We start from the raw sequence: 14619 nt of genomic DNA, 5'->3' as shown, positions 1-14619 counted from the left end.
ATCTGTGCTGGCCTAGTTAACCTGAAGAGTCCACTGATCAGAGTGCCTCGTGAGGTTTAGAATCTTGCCTCGTGTCCCTGTCTACCAACACCCAGCCATGTTGTTCATTAAATACAGATAAACACAACAAATACTGCATGCATTGTATTTTTTAATATTATATATGAATATTTTCATAGTGATGTAATTGTGTGGGCTGCTTTTATATTTTAATTTGTAATACCTGTTAGGATTAAACATGTGATCTTTCTTGTTGAAGCCATTTCTTTAGTTTCCTCTCAACAATTAATTAATTCAGTGTTATTTATGTACAGTATGAGCTTAATATGAATGATGAACTGTGTTAAAAGAAATTGTAGCACTCTAAGGAACATATGAAATGCAATAATGCAATAACAGTGCAATAATGAAATGAAATTACATCAAACTTTATTTTCACTCAAACAGTACAGGCACATATGATATATTGCACAGCATAAAGAGATCATGTAAATTGTGCATTATGTAAACAACAGACAACTGTTGGCTCCTGTGGGCATGACCTAAATAAGGCAGTTTATTTTGGTTTTAAAATGCTGAGATATTTACTGCAGAACTGTAACCTTCCCTCAACAAAATCGTCAACAATTTTCGGGAGCATGTGGGCAAAGTAGAATGTGCGCAGCCTTATGATATGCCTTCAGACTGTCCATTGCTTTTCCATCTATTGCCATGGATTGAACGAAGTAGGAGCACATTTTGCTGTACGTTATGCTGGGCCACGTCGTCATGTTATCCTCCCAGTTTTGCACTGAATTCGGGTGGGGGAGAGTAACGCCATCTCCAGTCAAAGAAGTAGAATCGTGTTCCCAAGCTAGCATCACTGTTAGCATCGAAATCGCTGTGTTTACACCAGTGCCCGTCTGACTGTTTACACCGGTTTACACCGACAGACGCTGTGCAAAAGACTTCCGGCGGAAATGAAGTGCATTTGTGTAGGGTTATGGCGCTACCCGTGGTTTGTCGCGTAAACTTGTCTATACAGTGTTGTTTACATTCTGTGATGCGCGAGCTGATGACGTCAAGACGAGTTAACTTTTTTTTCTTCTCAATTTTGCGTGGAAAAATGCGGGGATTATGCAGCCTTTTGATAAATATGCGGCCTTTTAGAAATCTGCGCCATTTTGCTGATTATGTGGTAAATTCTGCGATCGCAGAATCGCGTTTTTCTGGACGGTCTACAAAGTGCATTTAAATGAATACAGAAAGAACTGTCAAACCCTTCAGTGCACAAACCCATAACAAGGGATACGGGTAACTATATGAATGAATACTACACTACACGCCTACTATAGTAAACTAGGTGCTTACTATCACCTCATTTGTGATTTGTCATCGCTGACTTTCTCAATGGGAGAAGGGACATTTTTTGTTTTGAACAAGAGCAGTGATTTTTGGCTCATAGGATGTCAATGCAATCCTAAGACATTGGTGAAGAGTGCTGTCAGTCAGGGAGCAGCGAGTGCTACTTTTGATTGAGTTTGTGTGAAAAGCTTGATTCACATGTGTATGTTGATCCAAACATACTGAGCACACAGATCGCTACTTTCTGAACGTTAGGGAACTGCTGTTTTTTGACATCACTCCAAAACTTCGATGGCCCGTTAGTGCGCTGCATGTCAATAAGTTCCAGTGTATATTTCCCCTTGTCGATGCAGGGGACCCCTTCCTTTGCTCGGGTTGATACGTCCCCCTCTATTGCAACAGTGAAGGGGTCTCTGGCAAAGCCCATCATCACCTCTGTGGGCAGAGCAAGTCCATCCAATCGACCGGCAAAGTTCTCTTTCAACCTCGCAATGAAATCTGTCATCACATCCGTGATTTGTGCCGGAGATGTGATGTGTTTGGGGAGCGTCGGAAAATGCAGCATCCGACCCGTGCTCAAGTCGGTCGCGAAAAGGTCCAGCTTGACTTGGATCTGCTCCACAAGATCAATGACCGTTTTGTCTCTGTTTACGCTTCAGAGTTGAGAGAGACATGTTTTAGAGTTGCTATCATAGGACCACCGTTACTAGCACCACTAGATGCACTTTCAAAAAACGTGCTACGTTGTGGTTTGGTGGTTTCTATGAAACGCGGAGTGTTGCGTTCAAGGTCTGTACTAGTGTAGGAATTTGGCTACGGGAGGCTGACGTCTCAGAGAGTAGATGATCAGTGGGGCCTTGTTTTTACTGAATGATGTGTTTTTTTTATGGGGAATTCAAATATGAGCTTATTTTTAAGATAACTCTAACCTACATCGTTTTGTATTTCTAAATAGGCCACTTTACCCTTTCGAACCTCTATATAAGATAGTAAAAGATATAAGGGAAATAATTTATTGACAAAGCCAAATCATTTTAAAATATTTATTCACAGGTGAACTGCATAGGATTACCGATTTTGTAAAACGTGTAAACTGCCTTGCAATGTTTTGCTATCTAAAGTGAGATGCATGATCCTGGCTCCCTAACAGATCAATCCATTCCAAACAGTGTAGACCTGATTCAAAGGTTATTTGTAACCTGGTCTGAATTGAAAGAGCGTTAGTGTTATCATCTCCCTATTGATCAAAGGAGGTGATGAAACACAATACAATAGGGAGAGTTCACAACAAGCTTGGAAGAAATGCCAAAAAGTTTCATTTTTAAACATAAGGTATTATCGTTTTTGTTGCAAACCTGACCGTGGCTTAATGATAGTACATAAACACTACTACAACAGAAACTGGTCAAATGTGACTCTTTGTTTGCTCTTGTTAAAATAATTGTTTTAACCCATTTGTGGGTAAAGACGTACAGACATACGATGCTACTGTGTAAACAGATCACCTTGTATTGTTTTTGTTTCCGTGCAGCAATAATACGACAGCTGTTTTGTAAATCCTGGTGGTTTGTGCCAACTGAATGTAAACGTAGCTACTAATAGCACACCCTGTGTCCAGTCTCTAGTGATGATGATGTATCTGTAGGAACATTTTTGAAATATCCAATTCTCAAATAAAACTGGATGTTAACAAAAGATTGATGCTTGTTTATTATCTCAATGTTTTTACCCCTTTACCTCTGAATGTCCTCTGTTTGTATATGTGGAGTTACATTTGGCATTAGATGAAAACTAGAGTTAAACAAATAAACTATCTACATTATGTTCAGTGTGGTCTTCAAGGATTCTTAACATCCAAAAAAACACATCCATTGTGTCATTATTTAAATTTTAAAATAAATAAACACATTGTTGGAGTTTTAAAGAATTCCCTTTTAATTGAGAAAAAATACTAAAAGGTAAATAAAACATTAAACATAATGACAAAATAACGACCTGAAAGATATGTATTCTATCTACACATTTCGTAATTATCTAATCTAGTGGCCTTGTAAAAGTGTTGGCTAAAGTAACACAGAATATATATTTTTTTTAATTGTAAATAATTAGAAACATTATTTATGTGCACAAGTACATAAATATAAAAAAGGTCCAAATGTGGGAATAAGTATAAAGAGTGAATGTGTAAATAAATACATGCAAAAATATGAAAAAATAAATGAATAGGGAAAGTAAATGAGATATACTGACAAACAAATAGCTACAGTTCAAGAAATAAAAATGTGTACATAAATGTGTCATACTTAAACTAGTATTAATTTCTATTGTATTTCACTGTTCCTATTATTATTATTATTAGTAGTATTAGTATTATTATTATTATTTATTTCTTTTAAATCTATTTCCCGTGTCAGTTTTGGGACCCCACACATAACAAGCTGTCTTTGTTCAGGTAGAACACACATGGCATGTAATGAGATCTGCTGACCAGAGGAGGGCGCTCCGTCCCAGCGCTGGGAGCAGAGGGAGGTGAGTTGCCGTACAATATGACGGATATGAAGGATGACGGATGCGACGGAAATACATCCGAGCAGATATGGTACCCCGAGCAGACCTACACCGGGTCAATTTGACCCCGGTGGCGGTTTTAGGTATAAAACATCTCTGGCGGTTCTAGTGTTAAAGCAAATGATAAAACCGCTCAGTTTTATCATTAAAGACACTTTTATCAGAGCGGTTATAAAAAGATCTTCTTATCTTGAGATACATTAATTCAAATGAACTCACATCCACATGTATGTAAGATTCCTTATAGATCTGATCAACGCCTGTTATTCACTCACACACAATTTGTTCTATAGTATCGAAGCTATTCAGTGACAGCAAGAATAAGAGAATAATGATTCACCTTTTACCTCTTCCTTTATCCGCCTGTTCTTTTCCCATGATGGGAACTCAGGCTACCACACATTTACTGACAAATTGAGTTAAGAAAAATATATGCAAGACTGTCTTCATTTATTTAAAAATACAATAATGCAGCAAGTATAAAAGCTGAGTGAAAAAATGTGGGCTTCACTGTAGCCACACCACTAATCCACAAAGCCTGAATGATGACCTTCCAGAACTCCCACTGCGGATTCAATTTCACTGCGGAGAATGGCAATGCCATAAGAGAAAAAAGAGAATGCATGAAAATTCAACTCACATCACACACATGAGTATTGCGCAGTGCTCTCTCTTGGGAAGGGAGGCAGTTCCACTTTAGGGAGCTTTGAAGGCCGGCTCCACAGGGGGAGTTCTGAACAGAGGGGGGGCGGCTGCATACAGATCACTGCTGCTGGACAGGTGTGTGGGCAGAGAGGCTGCTGGACAGGTGTGTGTGCATAGAGGCTGCTGTACAGAGAGGCTGCTGTACAGGTGTGCGTGTTAGTGTAAAGGGAAGAACATGCTAGTGCACCACAGATATTGTTTTCAGAGGGAAGACCTGCAAGCTCCATAACACAACACATATCCAGAAATGGCAAAAGTTCACAGATCCTTCACTCAAGTACAGATACTCATGTTTAGAAATACCTGAGGTGGGAGACGTTCTCAGATATTGTATATAAAGTAGAAGTACCAGAGTTTAGGAATACCCTGTTACATGTAAAACAATCTGCAATCAAAATGTTAAGTAAGTAGTATGAGCATCAAAATAGTTTTGTAGTCATTGTTGTCAAAGTGTCATTGTGCAGAATAATATTTCAGTCAGACAACTCACGTGTTTCTTAATATGTTTATTAGAAGCAGCATATAGTTTGAGTTTGTTGCTAAGCTCGGGCCTCATCACTCCACAGATTTACAGAGAAAATTGAGTGATGATTAGATAACTATCCCCCGAGCCTACAGGTGTGAGCTGGGGTGGAAGCTGGGGTGGTGGTGGGGGCAGGCGAGCAGCAGCAACATGAAACACAGCAGCAGGAACATGAACGCAGCAATAGCAAGTGAACACAGCAGTGGCAGCAGCAGCTTAGTGCGGCAGAGGCAGGAAGACCTGGCAGCTTAAATAGAGCGGGATGTTTAGGAGAATGTGTTTGTTTGGTTGGTTGGAAGAGGGACGAGGTTCGTCACGTTTTAATGTATCATTGGTGCTCGGGTTGACTGCCTGAACTAGCTCGCAGGCTTCGCCCCATTTCAGTCAGTCAACTCACGTGTTTCTTAATATGTTTATTAGAAGCAGCATATAGTTTGAGTTTGGCTTTTAGGCTCGGGCCTCATCACTCCACAGTTTTACAAAGAACATTGAGTGATGATTAGATAACTCTCCCCCACCACGGCATGGAGATTACATACCTATCCCCCAAAACTGGGGGGACTGAGAGCCTGACGCTGGTGCAGAGGTTGTGCTAGACGGGCAGGACCGTAACATTTCCGTCAAAATCCATTATTACCCGTCGGCCTGTACACAACTCTGCCGGGAGGGGGGAGGGGGGGACGGACTGTTAGCGCCGTGTTATGCATGTCCACTGTACCTCGCGGGAGCGCGCACAGCGTAAAGCAAATACTCACAGACATTTCAATGATCTGTACGGCAAAGTTAGGTTTGGAAACTATCATTTCCTTTTGGGCGGGCATGCATAACACGGCATAACACTGGAGCCTCGCTGCGGGGAAACTGTGGCGCTGTTCTGAGTTTGTTCTAATCTGTCAAAATGACGGACGGCTTTCAGATTTTTCCGTCATTGTTAAAAAAAATCCGTCATAGACGGAAAATATTCGGTTAACGCAACCTCTGCGCTGGTGATATTAGTCTGATAAGTAGAGGGCCTGGCGAAACTGCCACGTGGCCATCCCCCCTACTCCGTGGCTTTGCGGGGAATATACTACCTAGTGATTGCTATGTGAAGGCCCGGGAACAGCCCGAAAAGCCATCCCCCTTAAGCACCGTGGCTTTGAGGGGAATATACTACCTGCTGAGACTTCTATGTCTGAGTCTGGAAGCAGCAACAATGAGCTTTTCCCGAGTGCACAGCGGCTACGAGGGTGAAACACTTTGAGCTAATTGATAAATAATCTAAACCAGCAACCACCTGATATGCAATCTCAGAATTCTACCGGTATACATCTTTGAACATTTAGTCATTCGCCAAGTTGTACAAGAGCTCATGGTTGTTGTGCTGAAAGGTTCTCATTATTGTGAAGCATGACATAGCACTGGTAGGCAGAAGATGACCGATAGCCCAGGACTCCTGGGTTGAGGTAGCAGATAGGGCGCTGCGGTTGCGCACATCTTAAACAGTGATGGGAATAGCGATCTGGGGCAGGCCGCAGCTTGGCAGAGATCACACAGCCTGGAGGAGAAACTTTGATCTCATCAGGGGTTTGCAGCCATCGAATAAACATGGGTGCCAACCAACAAGTCCTCCAACTCATACGACCAAATATGTAGTTTGTTCAAGCGCTTAATACGTCCTGCTCCCGTTGAATGCAAACGTTACAGATGGTGGTTTATTCACAAATAACCCTCTCTGGAAAATCCTAAATTGTAGGATAGTTTGGCCATTAAAATGCTTTTTGATTAGATTTCTAGCGAGAAGTGTACATTGTACTTTTAGAATCCACGTCCAGTCGACATGTAGGATATATAGTTTGATGGATATTACGAAGATGATTTGAGGTATGCGGCAGCCTCCATGTAAAGTTATGGGTTGAAAACAGTATTTCCGGTCTCAACGTTTTCATCATCACAGCGCACAAAACCTATTAACGCCGCATATGGACCAAAAAAGGAAGCTTTTGAAAAAAAAGGGGCGGGTCCGCTCAGTGAAACGATAACAACGAAACATGGAGGAACAGAAGTCTGTGTTTAAATTGTGTGTGTGTGTGTGTGTGTGTGTGTGTGTGTGTGTGTGTGTGTGTGTGTGTGTGTGTGTGTGTGTGTGTGTGTGTGTGGAGGTGTGTGTGTGGAGGTGTGTGTGTGTGTGTGTGTAGAGGTGTGTGTGGTTAAAACACATCAGCCTGCGGTCGCTATTAGCCTTTCTAATGATTCTGAAGGTAAACACAGTGAAGGCGGTGCGTGAAAGACACTGCGCTCTCCTCTTCTCAGAGGCTGAGTTAACCCTCCTGCTGCCTCCTGGTGCCTCCTGGTGCTGCAGAGATTTCATGAAGTGAAGGAGGTTTTCCTTCTATAAAACAGCTGTGGGCAGCATATACTGTGAGTGTCACGGACATGAATACATAGATCAAGGCAGACTGGTGCACACACTCTCCTGTTTTGACAATCCGGTGGTAAAACAAATATAGCTCTAAACCCCTGGCCGAAATGTCCTTAAAATGAAGTCCGAGTTCAACATTTTAATTAATTCTTTAATTCAATACCTTTCCAACTCCTCATGCAGTTGACTGTTACAGGTCTATACAGGTTCATGGTACAATGCATAAGCTTCAAATCGAGAGACTGAAACTGTATTTTCCTTTAGCGTTCTGTTTTAATTTCAGAATAAAGTTAATAGTCATATTATGTTTGATATTATTATGTTTTATTAACTACACCACTGTTTTTTTAACCCGCACCACCTAGTAGTTAAAGCACGTTATTGAATTTTGTTGTTGAATAAGTTTTATTTGATGAAAACATTTAAATATTAAGAGTAGCCTACATACAAAGTTGAAAATATCAAGAAGATACTGTAGTGATCTCTACAATAAAACAGTTTAGTGCAGGACGTCCAAAGATATTAACAGGAGGATGTACAAAACTGACCAAATAATAAGGCTTTATTCAAACATTAAAGATTACTTTAAGTTAAGGTCTTCTTTTGAATAAGAAAAAAACTTTGGGGTTATCCACAGATAAATCAATATATGGCATAGTTTATTTTGGCACTTGACAATCACCTTCCCTGAATTTGAGTCAGGTGTAACTAAAGTCTGATTTAAGGGTTGTTTATATTTCACATCATTAACCAGAATCTGCAAAGTAACTAAAATAAATGTAGTGGAGTAAAAATACCAGGTTAACCTCTGAATTGTAGTGGAGTAGAACAAAGTAGTATGCTAATGTAACAAAAACATTTCCCAGCTTGGGATCAATAAAGTATATCTTATCTTAAGATGATCGATGGCTCCTGCCACTTTTGCAAAATATGCCTCTGAATCTTGACAAGTGCATGTTTTAGGCTTATCAAATACAACAGGAGGTGTCACAGACATAAGACCAGCTGTTAAATAAAGCTCTTCTGACCTTAGGTGTCATGTGGGTATATTAATTCACCCATTTATTAATTATATGTTTTAAATTTGATGACACCACTGTGTTTCGTATCCCCTAAACCTCCAGGGTGTACACAGTTTAATACTGGCAACTTCTAATTGTGGGAAATACGAAAACGTCTTATAAAGAGACGTGCCATAGAACATGTTGCGAAACACACAAAAGCCAGCATGTGTAGTTCTGGGGGGGAGGGGGGGGGGGGGGTCTGTAGCCGGGGGCTGGACCCATCCAATTCCAGTTTTGGAAGAGAGTTGTTGACGCTCAGCGTAACCTTGTCGCAATGCCACTCCAACATCCAATCATCGGGCTTGATGACTAATCACGGGGTTTGTAAAGCAAGGTGGGTGTTGTAGTCCCAAACGATAACTGGGGATTCTGGGTAGTGTAGTGTCTTCGTAAAATGTAGTGTCTAAACTCCTAAAAAACTATTTGTTTATCTGAATCGAATGTTAAAAACACAAAAGCACTGTATGCAATTTAAACCAATCAATATTGTGTAATTAGGATAAAGGATAAACTGATGTTTTTTAGTGGATGAATAATGCAGATATCAATGTGTAATCATTTGACAGTGAGGGGAATATATCCGGTTTTATTATGAAAACTTAGAGACCGGAAAAACTGTTTTCACCCTCGCTAACTTTACATGGAAGCTGCCGCATATACACGTTATCTTGGCGAGACCTCAAATCATCTTCGTAATATCTATCAAACTATAGATCCTACACATCCACTGGATGTGGATTCTAAAAGTACAATATACACTTCTCGCTAGAAATATAATCAAAAAGTATTTTAATGGCCAAACTATTCTAAAATTTCGGATTTTCCAGAGAGGGTTATTTGTGAATAAACGGGAGCATGTTGTTTCTTACACGACCACTAGAGGTGCTACACTTTAAAATATGGCTATGGGTCGTAATCTAAGGTGCTTAAACAATCAACCTATTTGGTAGTTTTTTGTAGGAGGACAGGCTGGTGCCAACCCATGTTTCAGAGTGCAAAGATGCAGGGCGTTCAGCATGGAAGATAAAGCACAAAGAAAACAGTGTTAGTCTTAGAGATGATTTTTCAAGTTCCTTAAACAAAGGTATCAGACTTTTAATGTTTCGGCTTTCAAACGTCGGCTACTACAGTAACCAAATGTAAATGTATCTGAGTGTAAAACCTTAAACGCCATTAACGTCACATATGTATGCCACAGAAAGTCTCTTTGATATCTGCTTTCCCTAGCCATGCACATACCCCTATAGAGCTCCTGCGGTCACGTGACTTTTGGTTATCAGCCACCATTTTGGCAGTAAACATGACGACCGGCGCCAGCGTTTTCCTACCGTGCGAGTATACATCTCATTTTAATTCAAGTGAAATTCGGCTTTATAGTACAAAATTAGAAAGATTAAATATAAGCGACCCATAGAATGCACCCGGTGTGCTTTTCAAGAGCATAACCTCCTGCTCTGAAGACGATGTACCCGACTTGCGCTACGCGGACATCCACAGCTATCTTGTAAGCTTTCCATCAGTGTACTCAGGAGACTCCCTCAGAGCTTACAAAAGCTTGGAGGCTTACAAATGGTGTCAGTCCGGCTTCGTAAACAACATTCAACTGTGGAGTCTTACATCCAAAAACTTCGGCATCATCACTGCAAGGGTAAGTATTAAATTATTCCAGTTTGATAGGCAGTGTCACGTTAGCATTGTTTGTTTATTAGCTTGTCTAGCTACGGCAGTGTCACGTTAGCATGTTTGTTTATTAGCTTGGATAGCTACTGCAGTGCGTCTGAAACTAGTTTGTATTTTTGCTTTTTGAAAACTTTTTGTAGCATTGTACTGTATTCCTTCACCCACCTGATATGAAGTGATCACTGCATAAGCGAAAGCAAACGGCCGGGGGGTCCCATCTTTCAGTCTTGTTCAGACGGCTCCTGGCTCTTTTAATCGCTGCGATCCACTTTTCCCTCCTCTCCGCGTCTTTTGGAATGCGATAATAAGATACACCTTTCTTCTTCCCACGCCTATTTGTGCAACCTGGTGCACAGCAGTTATCCACCATCCTCGACAGTCTGCCAGTGCCTGCCAATGAATTTACTGACGCGATTACTGCCAAAATGGCTGCCCCCTTCGTTTCTCGTCACGTGACCAGCATATGTGACATCATCCGCAGGAGCTCTATAGACTTAATCGTCTGCCGGCTTCATCCACATAAGCTTGGAAACAGGAAAGCTCTTCAGGAGTTAAGCTATTAACACTCTTGACGGAAGAATCGTGAGGAGTAGAATATTCCTTGTTGCGCTTGGGCGCCTATCATGTTTCTAAACTCTTTAATAGCAGCACATCTAATAATCCTGGCTCCTTCAGCGCAACTCAGTCTTCAGTGAAGGTTTTAACAGACATAGGTCCCTTTGGGAACCAGCAAACCTGCTAGCAAACCTTGATTTAGCCTGGTGATAAGGTAATTGACGATCGTCTGTTAGGGTGAAAAAGCTTTGGAGAGCTGGCACATCACTGGAGTAAATTTTGCAGCGTGAAGCCTCCTTAGGCACACCAAGCATGGGCGGCCATCTCTGTAAAAACTACACACGCGTGTAAATTACAATTAAGATAGAGGTACACACATCCAGAATTATAGCATATAGAAGGCTTGAATCCTGTGTCATCTTTGTGACGACCCCTGCCTCACTATCTCTGGTGGTGGGTGTGTGCTTGTGTGGCCCTTTAATGACTCTTCCTCTGTTTGTGCTCACGGGGATTGAGGACACCTGGCGGCTGGAGCTAGCTGGATAAAGGACTGGGCCGGATCTCGCTCTCACACTCTCTCTGGCAGGAGGACGCAACACGAAGAGCAGCCACGACCAGCTGACCTCTTGTTTCGTCATTTGTTTCGCCTGCTTGTGTCCTTCAGCAGCAGTGAATAAACTCTCTTTTTCTATTCACGCCCTCGTTTCCGTCGCGCGTTTGTTGTGGCTGAGAGCCAAGCCATGACAGCTGGGGGCTCGTCCATTCTGGTAAGGTAAGCTTGTGTTGGGAGTTAGTTCATGATTTGTGCGGAGTTTCCCCTGGTAGGTTGTAACGACGGTTCCCTTGGGATCGTTGGGCGGGGTGTTTAATGTTGTGGTGAAAGTGGCTGAAGCCTCGGCTTGGGGGCAGGGCCGTGGTCGCAGTATTGTTGCTAGCTTGCTAGTCGCTTTGCTGGGCCAGCGGTCTCCAGTGCATAAGTACCCGCCGCAAGTAACTACATGAAGACTAGGGAGGAGATGAGTTAGCGGGTGTAATAGTTAGTGAGGGAACTCCAATCATTTCTTTTTGCTTTCGTCTCAGTGTAAGCTCCGGTGTTGTGTGGTAGTATGGCGGATGTAGACGCATTTATCAGGGCTCCGTCTGAGGAAGCCCTTGGCAATTTCTCAATGGAGCAGCTGCTCGTTATGGCTGAACATTTCTCGGTGGAAATTGTCGGCGATAAGAGACTAAAAAGCACTATAAAAGATTCTATTGTGTCGGCATTAGGTGAAACGGGAGTGTTTCCGGCAGCGAAAGGAGGGGTGGTGTTAAAACCGCTATTGCAGGCTAGTTCACTGTCCTTTGAGCAGCAGAAGGAGATGTTATTGTTGCAGCTGAGTCATGTATGATATGGAGTTTGAAAAGGAAATTGCAGTGGAGCGGATGCGGCAGGAGACTGAGAAAGCTAAACTGGATATGGAAGGACAACGTCTTTCTATGGTCAGAGATGGTGCGGTGTTAGGTGAGCGGCACGGTGAACAGGTGCCCAGGTGCCCAGGTCTCCTCATTAGTCCGATGCTAACAACTTGCGCTTGTTACCGCAATTTAATGAAAGTGATCCTGACACTTTTTTTTTGCTTTTTGAACAGGTAGCTAAGGCTAGGGATTGGCTGGATGCAGACTGTGCCCTGATGCTTCAGTGTGTGCTCACAGGAAGAGCACAGTCCGCATATTCCGCGTTATGTGCGGAGGATAGCTCTAGCTATGTTAAAATAAAATTGCCGGTGCTTAGAGCATATTATGAACTCGTTCCTGAGGCTTATTGGCAGCGTTTTAGGTCCTTGGAGAAAAAACAGGGACAAACATATGTGGAAATGGCGAGGGATTTGTCTGTTCATTTTAAACGTTGGTTAGCTGCTCTGGACATAACTTCTTTTGACAATTTGGGTGAACTCATGATTTTGGAACAGTTCAAAAACATTCTTCCTGACAACATTGCTACTTATATAATAGAAAACAGGGTAACTTCGGCGTCCGAAGCTGCGGTGGCAGCGGATGAGTTTGTGTTACTTCATAAGGGCAGGTTCGGAGGGCGTGCTGGAGCTCTACCTGTTTTTGAAGGAAGTAGAAGGGCTGTTGATGTTGGTTCATTGGGGATGGATCCAAAGAAAGTGGCTTGGGAAAAATCTGAGGTAATTGTAACTATTGTCGTAAGAAAGGACATTGGAAACCAGAATATCTGGTGCTTAGAGCAAAATCCAAGGGAGGAACATTTGTGGGTAAACCAGTTGCATTAGCTGTTCCTGTGAAAGCTGCTGTGTTGACGAGGTGCTTACGGACCATTTATGGGGTTCAGAGGTTTTGGCGTCCTATGCTCCTTTTATAAGAGAAGGCTTGGTGTCATTGGTAGGTAGCAATGTCAGAGTTTCAATTAATATTTTGAGGGGTACAGGTGCATTTGACTCCTTTATCGTTGACTCTGTTCTGCCTTTGTCTGAGGAAAGTGACACTGGTGACACGGTTCGGAGTCGGGGGATGGGATTAACGATTTTCCCTGTTCCTGTTCATAAGATGTATCTCGACTGTGACCTTGTTAAAGGGGAGGTAGCTATTGGTGTATGTCCAGCTTTTCCAATCAAGGGGATACATTTCATTCTGGGTAACGATTTGGCAGGTGGTAGAGTCTGGGCTGATGTTCCCTCTGTGTTGTTAGTCACTGGTGGTCTGATTGAGTCAGGATCTGAGAAGCGCTCTACAGTGGTGCCAGACGTCACGGCCTCGTGTGTGATCACACGTGCTAGGGCCAAAAGGGATCATGACTTGCTACCAGATGGAAAGTCAACTGACACAGTGGAGGTTCCATCTTTGTCTTAGTTTTCGGTAGTACTTACACACCATGGGAGGGAGAGGAGCAACGTCAGGATTCTTCGTTGAAAGACCTTTTTGACTGTGTTGCGCCAGTTGCAGAGGGGGAAAACGCTTCAAGTGGATACATGTTGCATAATGACTTGTTGTTTAGAAGATGGGTTCCTGTGGTTGTTGCTGGTGGTGCCAACTAAGTATCGTCCTCTTGTCCTGAAAGTCGCACAAGATGAGTGTGGACACTTTGGGGTTCGGAAAACATATTTGAACATTCTGAAACACTACCTTTGGCCACGTCTAAAGAGAGATGTGTCGCAGTATATTAGAACATGTCATGTGTGTCAGCTAACAAGGAAACCAAACCAGAAGATCAAACCAGCACCACTACAGCCGATACAAGTGGTAAGTGAACCGTTTACACATCTCATTGTGGATTGTGTGGGCCCTTTACCATGTTCAAAGTCTGGTTGCAAATATCTGCTGACTGTGATGTTTCAAACCACTAGGTAGCCAGCGGCTTATACTTTGAAGTTGATTACAACTAAGGCTGTGGTTAAGGCTTTGTCGCAGTTTATTTCAGTATTTGGTATTCCTAAGGTCGTCCAGAGTGATCAAGGCTCCAATTTTTCGTCTCACATGTTTGCTCAGGTGTTGAAGCTTTTAAAGATTAAGAAGAACCAGTCAACAACTTACCACGCTCAAAGCCAGGGTGCCTTGGAAAGGTTTCACCAGACATTGAAATCCTTGTTACGTGCTTACTGTACTGAGCTAGATGGAGACTGGAGGAAGGTCTTCCTTGGTTGATGTTGGCTGCAAGGGAGGCGGTACATGAAGGTACGGGGTTTAGCCCTAATGAGTTGGTTTTCGGACATGCTGTACGGCAGGGATCACCAACTACATTTGTCCAAGGGCCAAAATGTATCTAATAGACACTATCG

Source organism: Notothenia rossii, assembly GCF_949606895.1.
Source record: "Notothenia rossii genome assembly, chromosome: 10".
NCBI classification, from domain to species: domain Eukaryota; kingdom Metazoa; phylum Chordata; class Actinopteri; order Perciformes; family Nototheniidae; genus Notothenia; species Notothenia rossii.
This window is presented reverse-complemented; position numbering follows the sequence as displayed.